At 48.7% G+C, this 11,726-nt stretch overlaps 1 protein-coding gene across 2 annotated transcripts in view; it reads left to right on the top strand.

Moving 5' to 3' along the window:
* The first annotated feature begins 2,228 nt into the window (after window positions 1–2,228).
* Window positions 2,229–11,726, top strand: part of CCDC120 (coiled-coil domain containing 120) — a 45,907-nt gene continuing 36,409 nt past the window's right edge. Inside the window, exon 1 of one of the 2 annotated variants that reach the window (XM_028711878.2) lies at window positions 2,229–2,393. The gene's annotated coding sequence lies outside the window, so the exon portion shown is untranslated. Of the gene's footprint in view, window positions 2,394–2,441; window positions 2,707–11,726 lie in introns of those variants that run through there. The other variant, XM_028711877.2, reaches the window with a different exon arrangement.

Raw genomic sequence — 11,726 nt, 5'->3', positions numbered from 1 at the left:
TGTGCGCTCATCTCTCTCTATAGGCTGGGAGCCAGCGCTGTCTGCAGACACTTCCGGGTCACGTGGCCAGCGTGACAAGCTGCATCTGGCGAGCCAGCGCAGCACACGGAACGCGTTTACCTTCCCGCTGGTAAGCGGTCCCTATTTATCTACTTGCACCCGAAGGTGCTTTCTAACTGCTAGGTTGGCAGGCGCTGGGACCAAACGACGGGAGCGCATCCCGCCGCGGGGATTCAAACCGCCAACCTTTCAATTGGCAAGTCCTAGGCGCTGAGGCTTTAACCCACAGCACCACCCGTGTCCCTTATTTGAACCTATAGTACCTGTCATTCTACTACTACTTTAGCATCAGTCTCATACCCACACTAATTTCAGTAAACTAAATAACACTTACTTCTGAGCAGTATGCCTAGGCATACTGCGTGTTTCGAGCGCTTCACATACAGTTGTGTGGAGTCAGGACAGGCCTGGTTTCTACAGCATTAAAGTAGAACTAGTGAGGTGCACACACATGTGGGAATCAGACTTTGGTGACTGGCAACTGAATGCATGAATTGACATAACTAACACTATTGCATGTGTAGTGAGATAACATGAAACTGTCTCCGGTGTTATATTTGTGACGGACCATTCACACATGCAGATAGTCTTTGGATTTCGTACATCGAGTGATGAGCCTGCATGTGTGTGAACCAGGCCAAAATTAATTTCCGTAGTGTGTGCATAATTGCACCAATAAGCCAGTAGTTCTCAGTTGTCACAGTCGTGCAGCTGTATATTTGACTTAATCTTTGTGCTGTGTGCAAATGTGTCTTTGTCATTTACCCTTGCCTGACTGTTCCTCATTATCACATTGAAAGTGCAAAGTCACTTTCATTCTCACAACAAACAGTGGTGGTTTCATTTCATTTCTTTTCTTTTTAAAAAGAGGAGCTTCTTCAAGCCTGCCTGCAAGCAAGCAACTTTCGATTCAGAAGCCCCGATTTATCAGCGGATTCCTAAGCATTCTGCACGTGTTCAGATGCACGATTGTCATTTTAACCTCTTCTCTCACCCGTCCAGTATTCAAAGCAGTTTCTGGGGCTCAAGTTGAAGCACACTGTTTAGTATAGCTTATTATTCCATTCCCCTTCATGGATCGCTGCCTTGCTGTGGCAAAGGGACTTGAAGAACTCAGAGAAGCTATGAGCTATGCCGTGCAGGGCCACCCAAGATGGACAGGTCATAGTGGAGAGTTTTGACCAAATGTGACCCACCTGGAGGAGGAACCGGCAAGCCACTCCAGTATCCCTGCTAAGAAAACTCAGTGGACAAAGACAACAGGCATATAAAAGTTATGATGCTGGAAGATGAGCCCCTCATGTCGGAAGGCGTCCAACATGCTACTGAGGAAGAGCAGAGGACAAGTACAAGTAGATTCAGAGCTGATGAAGCGGCTGGGCCAAAGCCGAAAGGTCGCTCAGTTGTGGATATGCCTGGAAGCGAAAGGAAAGTCCAATGCTGTAAAGAAAAATATTGCATAGGAACCTGGAATGTAAGAACCATGAACCTGGGTAAGTTGGATGTGGTCAAAAATGAGATATGAGATAGTTGGACAGTGTTCTTGAAGCTACCAGCATGAGTTTGACCAAACTGCGGGAGGCAGTGGAAGACAGGAGTGCCTGGCCTGCTCTGGTCCATGGGGTCACGAAGAGGCGGACACGACTAAACAATTATCCCATTCCAATTTTTCGGACAGAGAAAGACGGGATTGAGTGACATCAATCCACTGAGAGAGGTTTGGAAAGCGGGTGGTCTCCCAGATCTACGGAACAATCAGTAAATCAATGATTTACTTGCAGGTAAAAAAAATATGTGTAGGATCCGGATGAAGGAGTACTTGATATCGGCTGGATCTTGTCCTTTGTTTTAAATGCCAGTGGCCAGCGAAGTCAAAACATATGCATATGCAGAGACCCCTTTCTTTCCCCTCCTCACCTGGCAATCGCAACCTACGTCTTCTCTCTCTCAGCCCCCCAAACACACACCTGAGATTATAAACGGCAGGGTCTTCCAGGATTAAAAGGGCGTGGAGGGGCTTCCGAGGAGGAGGACCCCCGCCCCCTCACACACATATAAACGCAGCAGGGATGTTCAGATCTGTGTCTCCAGCGCCCGAAGGGTTAAAGCAGAGAGCAGGAGAATAAGGCGCGCACACGCGCGCACATGCACATGCACACACACACACATACCCCGACACATACACACACACACCCCGTCCGTCGGGGTGTGCAGCCAACAGCCATCCTGCACGACAGCCGGCCTCTGCGTGTCTGTGTTTGTGTGAAAGTGGGAGACGCGCGCACGCGCCCCCGGGAAAGAAGGATGACCCGCCAGGGGCCGGACGCGAGGAGGTAAACAAACAATAAGACCACCTCTCTCCCCCCCCTTCTGCATTCCCGCCCGCCGTGTCTCCGCCTCCCCCGCCCCATCTCGCCCTCCTGCTCGGAACCCCGGGAAGGGTGAATCCCCCCCCCCCTGGACGGAGATTCCCCGAGACCCCCTTGTCGATGGGGCGGAAGAAAGCTGGCTCGGCCGGCTGGAGATGGGGTCGGCGCTGGGAGTGAAGACCCCGGCCCCACATACACACACCTGGCTTGTTTACACGGCTAAAAGGAAAAGCCCAACCCGGATCCAGAGGGAATCCACATTGTCGGGTAGGAAATGGTAAGCATTCAGGGAGATGGGCAATTGAGGAGGGGGCCTCTCATCTATATATGTGTGTGTATATGTGAATATATATATATATATATATATATATCTGGAGTCTCTATTGTAGTTCCCTATCCACCCACCTTAAAAGTTTACAGGGGGTGGGGGGCAAAACCGCTCACCCATCTATTTCAGGGTACGAGGGGGAATATTGTGGGGAGGGGGAAACAGCCTTGGCGGTGGGCCAACCCTCCACCAGTGTGTTGGGGCTGGGAAGAGGAGGAGGAGGAGATGAAAACAACACAAAGGGGCAGAATTGGGACGGGAAGACTTTGTGCTCCATAGGAATTCCTTAGCTCTGATCCAAGGGTTTTGTGTGTTGTGCATGTTCTGTAGGGGCGTTGGGGGACAAGGGGTCGGAAACCACATCTTTATTTAGATTTAAAGTCCACCCCTTTCCTATGTTTCAAGGCAGATAAACGCATGCATGTTTCTCTCGGCTATCCTGCAAGGCAGTGTAATTGCTAGCATTGCTCCCATTTTACAGATCGTAAATTAGCAAGGAGAGACAGGGGCTTGCCCAGCACCATTACCAAGATCTGTGGCAGGGCTGGGATCCGTGGCCACGGCTCTGTTCAAGGGCTCTAATGCAGCCCCGGGTGTAGGAACTGTGGGGAATGGGTAAGGGCAGCAGACAGAAGATCTGGCAGAGCACACCGCTTTGCCTTTAAGCAAGTCCCCCAGAGTTGTGGCAGAGCAAAAACCCCAATCTCTCATTATAGGACACCCTGGCAGGCCTGTCTAGACCACTTCCCACTCCTCTGCAGGAGAATCTGTGTGAGTTGGTGGGCATGATTAAGTATCAGCTGCTATATATGGTAATGTTGGTAGGGGGCATGCAGCGGAAGGGAGCCTTTCTCCCCACCTCTGGAGAGTCAACAGAGGGCAGAAACCTCATGAGATGGACAAATGACATTTGAGTGATACCTGGATGTGGACACTGTGACCTTTTCCCCTCCTCTAGTCGGGAAGCGGCTGTGATTTGGTGTGGGTTAGTGCATTCCTGGCATAATAACCCCTCCCTGTGCAGGAGAAGTGTCTGAACCTTGAGTGTTTGGGTGAAGGATCGCTGCATAAACAGCTCCTCTCCGCAGCCACCCCAGAAATAGAAGCCTTTCCGTCTTGGAGAAATAAACCTCTTGAATACACAGTTGCTCAGCCTTAGCCAGGGTGGCGGCTGCATCACTCTGGCAAGACAAACTGGCACTTCCCATTTGTTTGGGTCTTTGGTGCTGTTTGGGAAGATACAATCCCCTTGTGAATTAACCTGACGCCGAGACCAAAACCACCCTCTGTAGTAACCAGGGCTGACACCGATCGCGGCAGGAACACACCCACCCATCTCATATCACACTGCGAATTAGCCACAGGGACCGGTTAAATATTGAATGAGTGAAACAGGGCAGAAAGCGGAATGAAAGGAGACCCAGCCTGATCAGGGGCAAAGCCTGCAGGAGACAGCGGGTCAACAGCTCAGCAGTGTGTGGAGGGGTGCCTGAGAATTGGGACCCCTGTGTTTGGAAGCGACCCAAACAGCAGGAGTAAATGAAGTCTAGGAAGACCAAGGATGTACATGATGGAAGCTGAAACTTCTGGGTCCTGCTCCCAACTGCAAAGCAATTGCTGGCCTAGTGCAGGGAGACTGGGAGCAGCTCTGCGGCAGGCTGACCTAGTTTAATTTACCGGGCTGGTGGTGAATCCCATCCACTCCTCTCCCCCACCCCCACTAAAACCGGTGGAAGAATCAATGGGATTTTTCTGTAACTAGAAAGCAGACACCAGAGGGGTAGACGTGCTAATCTACTCCATCAAAGATAACAAGGACGCATGAAGCTCAAAGTGGTACAAATTTATTGTGGCATCACCTGAGCCCACTTTTGTCAGGTGCAGACATCATCTAATAACTTAACCAGCGGCTGGGGGCCAGGCCTGGGAACTGAGAACAGGGCTGGATCAAAAGAGAAGCAAGCTAGAATTCCTGGATTTGAATGTGTGCGCCAGGTGTGCACCCTGGATCAAATTTGGATCAGGACCCACAAGCCAGTCCAGGATTTCCACCTCCAAAGGTTATTAGTAAGGACTTCAGCGTGTGCCAGGGTGGGGTGGGGAGAACACAGATTTGGTCCAAGGAAGATCAGCTGCTTCTGTGTCGCTTCCTGGACTGTTCCATTCCTCCAGGGAAGCCAGGGAGGAAGGAAGCACTTGGTGAATTGCCTAGCAACTATCTGATGTTGTTACCATTGGGAGGGAAGGGTTGCAGGGATGTGGGTGGCGCTGTGGTCTAAACCGCTGAACCTAGGGCTTGCCGATCAGAAGGTCGGCGGTTCGAATCTCTGCAATGGGGTGAGCTCCTGTTGCTCGGTCCCAGCTCCTGCCAACCTAGCAGTTCGAAAGCACACCAGTGCAAGTAGATAAATAGGTACTGCTCCAGTGGGAAGGTAAACGGCGTTTCCATGCGCTGCTCTGGTTTCGCCAGAAGAGGCTTAGTCATGCTGGCTACATGACCCAGAAGCTGTCTGTGGACAAACGCTGGCTCCCTCAGCCTATAGAGCGAGATGAGCCGGGACCTAACGGTCAGGGGTACCTTTACCTTTATCTGATGTTGTTACCATTGGGAGGGAAGGGTTGCAAGTTTGTGAGTGGGGTCCATTTGGTGGAAATTGTAGAGAGACTGGCTTGCAGCATCTAAAACCTACTGGAACAGGAAGTGCAGGAACAGGAAAAACTGATTATACAGTGAAGAAAGCTTTGGCGGGGGTAATGAGAGGAGAGAGGAGAACATATTTCAGAGGAGTTTATCGCCCCTGCTACAATTTCCAAACTACAGTTCATAGTATTATTGGGGGGAAGTTATGTGTCTTTAATGTGTGGTGTGTATGCAGCCAAGACTGAGAAGGAAACAATGGTTTTGTTTTAGTTGACTGTACACACGCACCCGTGGGAGCCTTTTTGGCTGGAGTGCGGGGTAAAAACCGTGTGTTTGTGTGTGTGTGTGTCTGTGTGTCTTTGAAGCTCAGAAGCTAATAGTTTTCACAAGCCCTGATGCAAGGTGCAGTCCAGGTCTCCGCTGTGTGCGGTGCATTCCACGCCCTGAGTGCTTTCCTTTTAAGCTGGACTTTTTATGTTCAAGATCCACATTCCTTCCTTCCCCTCCTCAGGGCGGGTCCAGGAGAAAGGAATCTGGGCCCAGGGAAGGGAAAGGAGACCTGTTGTAGAGGATTAGAACAGGAAGAAGAGAGCGCCCTAGACTTCTGCTGTGTTGTGTGCGGACTGTGCGTGAAAGGATTTAGAGAGTTAAGCCCTCCAAATGCATGGCAGGGAGCTTTGAGGGGGCCCCTTGTCTCCTGATGGGAAGGGGCATTAGTGGGAAGGAGCAGGGAGAATTATTCATCCGGAGTCCCTCCCTGGTCTCCCCCTTTTCCCCCCTTTCTAAGCCGATTTAAAGTCAGGTGACAGCTTATTCCCCTGCAAACTTTCTAATCCCAACTTCAATGGAAGAGGAAGGAGTGGGAGACAGACGGATAAGTGGGAACCAGAGAAAGTACTTAGTGGTCTAATCCCCATGCCCCCACCCCACCCCAACAGACCCCAAATCCTGGCTTCCACTCTCTCGGCCAAAATCACCTAGACTCACTAAAGGAGGGACAAAGCCTGTGGGCATCTTGCTGGGCACTTTTGAGAGCAGAATGTGGGACCAGATGTTCTCAGCTTAGGTCTTTATAGAGGCCCAGATTCTTTCTTCTCCTGGGTCTCCTCCCTCTCCTGTTGGAAGTGCTTGATGGGAAAATGATGAAATCAGTTCATGGGGTAGGAAAGGACAGGTAGCTCCATGGGGCCTCATCTTTATGATAGAAGGGTGGCCTCCAACATTTCTCCGATGAAAATAGGGACGTCCATCACCAGTGTTTTGCTTCTAGAAAAAAAAGGTGCCAGAGCTGTGTACCCATGCGAAATCCCAGAAAAAAACCCCACTGATAATAATTTTATCACTTAGACTCACTCTGTCCCCTTATATGGGATTTGGTGTATAAATTTTCCCTTGGCTTTTTTGCTGGCCCATATAGGACCAGCATGGATAGCTGGCTCGGGTGAATACCTGATGTTTCCTCCCTTTATGGTCTTGATTTTTGGGCTACTACTAAAATGAGGTTAGGGACGCGGGTGGCGCTGTGGGTAAAAGCCTCAGCGCCTAGGGCTTGCCGATCGAAAGGTCGGTGGTTCGAATCCCCGTGGCGGGGTGCGCTCCCGTTGCTCGGTCCCAGCGCCTGCCAACCTCGCAGTTCGAAAGCACCTTCGAGTGCAAGTAGATAAATAGGGACCGCTTACTAGCGGGAAGGTAAACGGCGTTTCTGTGTGCGGCTCTGGCTCGCCAGAGCAGCGATGTCACGCTGGCCACGTGACCCGGAAGTGTCTCCGGACAGCGCTGGCTCCCGGCCTCTAGAGTGAGATGAGCGCACAACCCTACAGTCTGTCAAGACTGGCCCGTACGGGCAGGGGTACCTTTACCTTTACCTTACTAAAATGAGGCTGTATTTTAAGCTGTATTTTAATTAACTGTTTGTTGTTGTTGTTTTTCTATTACATTTTATTGCAATTTATATTTGGTGTTAGCCGCCCTGAGCCTGGCCCTGGCCAGGGAGGGCGGGATATAAATAAATTTATTATTATTATTATTATTATTATTATTATTATTATTATTATTTATACCCCTGGGTTTTCCCAGCCACTCTGGGCAGCTTCCGTCATATATAAAAACATGACAAAACATTAAACATTAAAAAACTTCCTTCAGATGTCTTCTAAAGGTTGTATAGTTAGCTCCTTGGCTTGGGGGTTCCATAACTCCATACCCTCCAACATTTCTCTGATGAAAATGGGGACGTCCTAAGGAAAAGTGGGACATTCCGGGATCGAATCAGAAACCGGGATGGCTTCTGTAAATCAGGGACTGTCCCTGGGAAATAGGGACACTCAGAGGGTCTGGTGTGATGGGGGCCTAATTTTCCACCAGGCCCCACATAGCCAGCCTTTTCCGTCAAGTCTGAAGTTAGAGCAAAACCCTCTCTCTCCCACCTTCATTCTGGCTCAGCAATTCTCTTTCCGTGGGAGGGCTTTACTAACAGGCAAATACCAATACAGGCATAATAAAATGTATTCTCAAAGGGGAGATCAGTTAGAAAAGAGTGGCTGGTGGTAGTTTTTAAAAAATAAAAATAAACCTACCCTCATGAGCTGCCACAACTGAGTCTCAGGGGCTGTGTACACACCATGCATTTAAAACACATTTTTCTCCCCAAAGAATACCGGGAACTGTAGTTTGTTATGGGTGCTGAGCATTGCAGCACTGCAAGGCATAAACTACAGTTCTCAGAATTATTTGAGGGGAGAAGTATATGGTGCATATGCAGCCGATCTAAGCCTCAAGAGATCTGCTGGCAACCCTCGTTTCATTTCCACAGTCCTCCCCCCAACCTCCTGCCCCCAAAACACATTTCTTGTCATGAAGCCTTGACCTCTAGACTCTTTTGGAAGTTATTTCGCCTGCTCCTGGCTGAATGTGAGAGCCAGTGAACCTTGTGCTGGCACCCAAAAACGCTTCGTCATCAATTAAAGTGCAATTATTGGATCAATATCCATGTGCAGGTATGTTTTATTTTAGTAAAACTGAACTGCAAGTATTATTTTTCAGTGTTCCCTGATATGCCCTCTGTGGGACGGAGGTTGGATCCAATAACCATGACGTTATTTTCTTTATGGTTTCTTTGTTTTGTACGTTTATTGCCCTTCAGCAAAGTGTTCCCAGGGTGGTTTCTAGCAAAACAAAATAGCAATAAAATCGATACCGAGTTGAACACAAATAATCACCACCAAGACCCAGAAATTAAAAGCAGCTGATCGAAACAGTTTAGAACACACACCTTAAAGGCCTCGGAGAACAAAAATATATTTGCTTGGCACTGAAAATAAAGGAAGGTTGGCATCCTGGTTGGGGAGGGAATTATAGAAATGGGGCGTCATTTCTGAGAAGGCCCTCTGCCCTGTCATCACGCAGCTCAGCTTAGCTCAGGCACCCAGTATTTTTTTCCCCTGGGGGGATGCAGGGGTACGCATACCCCTAAACATTTTGTGAATCTTTGTAGTTTTGTCCATTTACAATATTTATTTTTTCCCTACTTGAAATATAAAATGGTGATTTTCTTGAGTCAAAATGAGAGTAAATGTAAAGGTAAAGGGACCGCTGACCATTAGGTCCAGTCGTGACCAACTCTGGGGTTGTGGCGCTCATCTCGCTTTATTGGCCGAGGGAGCCAGCGTACAGCTTCCGGGTCATGTGGCCAGCATGACTAAGCCACTTCTGGCGAACCAGAGCAGCGCATGGAAATGCCATTTACCTTCCCGCTGGAGCGGTACCTATTTATCTACTTGCACTTTGACGTGCTTTCGAACTGCTAGGTTGGCAGGAGCAGGGACCGAGCAACGGGTGCTCACCCTGTCGCGGGGATTCGAACCGCCAACCTTCTGATCGGCAAGCCCTAGGCTCTGTGGTTTAACCCACAGCGTCACCCGCGTCCCTCAAAATGACAGTACCCCTAAACATTTTTTTTAAAGCACTGGGGGCACCTAAAGGAGAGCCTGCACTAATGGCTGTTGCATTTCACTACAAATACAGTTGCTCAGATCAGGCTTCTCTTATTAACATACAGGCATAATCATCCAAAGCATAGGCAGCAAAATATAATGTTTGTTTCAGCAGAACATGTCTTCATGTTGAAAGTACCAGATTCTGGAGCCAAAGAACGATGATATTCTTGCAAGAAGCATCCAGTTGTGTTGGGCTGGTTGCTGCTGGGATCAGAATACTGGGGGAAGTGGCAAGTCAGTTTTTACTTTTCTCTCAGAACAGCAATACCTTTCGAACAGCTAGTTGTTTTAAAATATTGCAAGAGAACAGTTTTCTTCTCTTTGGCCCATAAATACAAGGCCAGATAATGAACATTGTTAACTGGGAGATGGCGATACATTTAGTGATGTGTCTACACTACACTGGGCATTTTGTGTGTGTGGAAAAGTCACCTTAATTATAATGTGTGTGCATATTAAATAAGCTTATCATGGTGGTTAATAATAACAGCAATACTAACAATGATAAGTGGGTGCGTAGATTGTAACTGTTACTGGTGGCAGACCAGAATGTCTGATGGCCAGAGCACTTTATTTAAAGCGTATAATGAAGTATAATGACACAACAATTGGTTCAGAGGGGTTAACTATATCCATAGCACATAGTTGGTGGAGCTACAAGGAGGTATAACCTTGCAGACCTTCAAATTAATTATCCACACACTTTCCCAGAGTCCATTTGCATTTAGACAAAAGACCTCCTGGTTACATTTGTTGACATGGGCTAGAATAGCAAAAGGGAGGCATGAAGGATCCAAGCTTCCAATGGTCTGTTGCTACTGGGATTAGCTCAGAATGGGGAGCAGATTTCATCCTTGCCATCAGCCGTTGGGAAGAATTTCTCCCAGGAGAAAAATCCTCTGAGTGGTACCATGTGTAGAGATGGATGTGATTCCTGGCAGTCCAGAGGCACAACCACATTTGAGTCAGGCAGGTAGTAATCTGGTTGTCCCTGTCTGAGGCCAAGGCAGACCAGAGAGCAGGTTGCAAGCTACGCAATTGTAGTTTCATGTTTCCTCAGATTTTCCACACTGAGGAACAAGGTGTGGTTAACTGTGGACCTCCAGATGTTAACCACAGGTTAGCCACCCCACCCTTAAAAGGTAAAGGGACCACTGACCATTAGGTCCAGTCGTGGCTGACTCTGGGGTTGCGGCGCTCATCTTGCTTTATTGGCCTAAGGGAGCCGGTCATGTGGCCAGCATGACTAAGCCGCTTCTGGCGAACCAGAGCAGCACACGGAAACGCCGTTTACCTTCCCACCGGAGCGGTACCTATTTATCTACTTGCACTTTGTGCTTTTGAACTGCTAGGTTGGCAGGAGCTGGGACCGAGCAATGGGAGCTCACCCCGTCGTGGGGATTCGAACTGCCAACCTTCTGATCGGCAAGTCCTAAGCTCTGTGGTTTAACCCACAGCACCACCTGCGTCCCTGTGTCTTTAAAACCACTGTGGCCCCTTGTGTTACCACAACTGCTGAATCAGGATAGATAGATAAAAGTTTATTCGCATTAGCCAATGGCCATAACAACCGTAAACCATTACAGTTGTGCGAGGCCCTTCTTAGGCTGTACCAGGCGTTGCTTTCGGCTCTCCGTCGTTTCCATTTAATTAGTTGTTTGTACTTCCATCTAAAATAAATGTATGTAGTAAATAAGAGAGGCGACCTGGAGGTCCTATATTTACGGTAAGCTCTCTGTAGGCGTCCCTTTGCCTGTTTGCACTCAGAGTCAAAGGTAAAGGTAGAGGGACCCCTGACCATTAGGTCCAGTCGTGGCCGACTCTGGGGTTGCGGCGCTCATCTCGCTTTATTGGCCGAGGGAGCCGGCGTACAGCAAACCAGGTGGCAAATTCCGTTAACCTTTTTGTGGCAGTATTTTGAATAACGGTTGTTAAGTGTAGTTGCTGAATCAGGACCTTTTGGTGAGCATTGGTGGCACCCAAGTCTTGTGGCTGCCAGCAGGCAGCTGCTGCTTCTTCTACCCCAATATTACAGTGAATATATATGTTTGTGGATGGGCAGCCTTGAAGCCTGCCTTTAAGATGCATTTAGCGAGTGTGTGTGGCAGCTGCTTTGGGGATGGAGGCCGTTGTTTATACAGTAATTCCTTGCCTAATGAGGCAGCTGCTTACAGATGAAATATATTGATTTGTATCCCCCCCCCCTCCCAATGAACTCACTACCCACCTCTCCATTTTATTTTCACAACATCCTTGTTAGGCGAGTCGGGCTGAGAGACGGTAACTATTCTGATGTGTGGTGTAGTGGTTAAGAGCAGTAGTCTTGCAATCTG

Source organism: Podarcis muralis, chromosome 17, assembly GCF_964188315.1.
Source record: "Podarcis muralis chromosome 17, rPodMur119.hap1.1, whole genome shotgun sequence".
NCBI lineage: Eukaryota > Metazoa > Chordata > Lepidosauria > Squamata > Lacertidae > Podarcis > Podarcis muralis.
This window is presented reverse-complemented; position numbering and strand designations above follow the sequence as displayed.